Source organism: Poecilia latipinna, unplaced genomic scaffold (genome assembly GCF_001443285.1).
Source record: "Poecilia latipinna isolate Pla-1442-1.1 unplaced genomic scaffold, P_latipinna-1.0 Scaffold619, whole genome shotgun sequence".
NCBI classification, from domain to species: Eukaryota; Metazoa; Chordata; class Actinopteri; order Cyprinodontiformes; family Poeciliidae; genus Poecilia; species Poecilia latipinna.
In genome coordinates, this window is record NW_015113235.1 from 56,058 (window position 1) to 58,220 (window position 2,163).

Below are 2,163 nucleotides of genomic sequence, written 5' to 3' on the forward strand. Positions count from 1 at the left end.
TCGAGACCAAGACCATCAAAAAATGGTCTCGAGACTGGTCTCGAGACCAAGACCGATCTCGAGTACCACAACACTGGTTTGAATCATGTATTTTATGTCTGAACATTAGAACTTTTGATCAAATGCAGAACAGTTTTACTGTCATGAGTTATATAGTCACATAAAAGTAAACTGTGTAAAATAAATTAGAAGCTTAAACAAATCTTTATGTGGTGATAAGAACAATAAAATTGAATCAGATCAGAACATCACTGTAAAATGAGTCACTTCTGTCTGAAGAACAACATAACTGAGATAGCATGACTAACTTTTAAGGGATGAATATAAAACCAGTGTAATTTTGTAAACAAGATATTTCTAATAATAAACAGCTTTACTTTAATTTCATCTTGAAACAAATTTTGAAAATTTCTTTAATTGCAAAAATTTTTTACTTATTGTTTTTATCAATCTATGTTTCCTCGAGTACAAGTAGGGTTTATTGTAATTGTGATATTTAATGATACAACATTTGTTAACATATGCTGTGGAACATAAATAAAGAGAATTCTTCTTAAACCAGACAATTTATGACATTTTGACACAATGACTGAAATGACACATTAGAAAACCTTTTAAAAAGCTGATAGAAATATTTAGCAAACATACAGTTACATTTCCAGATGTTCTGGCTCAAAAATGCATAAGGTAATTTTGCACACTCACTTTACCTGAGGGCACTTTAGGTCCAGTCACAAACCTTAGTATACCTCAGTATGCACTGGGAGAAAATACAATGACTTCTACTTAAAGACCTTTTGTTGTTATATAATCCTTCCGGACCTCCCAGGTCTTCTGGTTCTGCTCTGCATCTCCAGAACCAGAACCGAACATGGAGAAACAGCATACATCTATACATCACAAATCTGGGGGATGAGCAGTGCCACACAGGAGTGGTTAACAGCGCTAAGACCCTCCTCTTGGATCTGATTGGTTGTTTCTAGTTAGCACTTGGAGCACTGGGGAAAGGCAGAGGAGCTTGATTTTTTCACAGATTATGTGTCAGTTTTAACAAATATGTAAAATATATATATATTTTCAAAATGTATAATACACATGTATAATGAGGCACGAAAGTGTGGTTTAGTGATGAACTCAGACCTGGACCTTCAGAGACACATAAAGACAGTTTGCAAAGTCAGTCTTGTATCACCAACCCTATTTCTAGGATTAAAGGATTAATGCTTCAGGAAGATCTAGAGAAGATCGTCCACTAATCCATGTATTTATTGCATGGATTACTGCTTGCTTCCATCTTAAAGAGCATATTATTGTGATGTGCTCAATAAAAGACTGTGAACCTCAGCTTATGAACACAAAACTGTACATCTGTAGAAATTGTAACTTGATATGATTCTTTTGTACTTCCTTTTCTTTCCAATAGAGGGCAGAATATTCCTGAATATAAAATACTTTTTAAGTTCTCTGTGGGAGCATTTAGTCACAGAGATTTACAGTCTCAAATATTTAGTTGAATTTCCTACAACTTGTCAGCTCTAATAAACCGTCTGTGTGCAGAATAATAATTGTACTACAGTATCAATGTGTAAACTGCTGTTTAAGAATGTCATGAAGTGGAGGAGATAGTGGTGAGAGAGAACACTGACGACCCAGGTAGAAATGAAAAAATGATGGTTTTAATGAAAAATCCACAAAAACAAAATCCAAACATACAGGCAGCACATGGAAGAACAGAAGGCAAAAGGTCCACGACTGAACAGACTGGCACAGAGAACAATGACAGACGACGTTAGATGAGGACCCAACAAGAGACTAAGGACACAGGTGGACCTAAATACACAGGAAGGGTAATTAGGGAACAAGACACACCTGGGAAGCAATCAAGGGGGAAGAGACAGGACACCACAGAGACTCATGGAAACAAAACCTAGAAAATAAACACAAAAAAACTCAAATCCTTACAAAGAAACTGAAACCTGAATTGTTATTTTTATTTGTTGACCTTTTATGGTTTCCATGAATTTTGTAGATTATTTGCATCTCACTTTTAATTTTTTTTTCTTTTGCCTTGATGGAAAAAATAAACATGAAACTACATTAATTTCCACCTCTGGACAACCTCTTTGATCAACATAGTTATATTTAGAAATTCAACACTCAAAT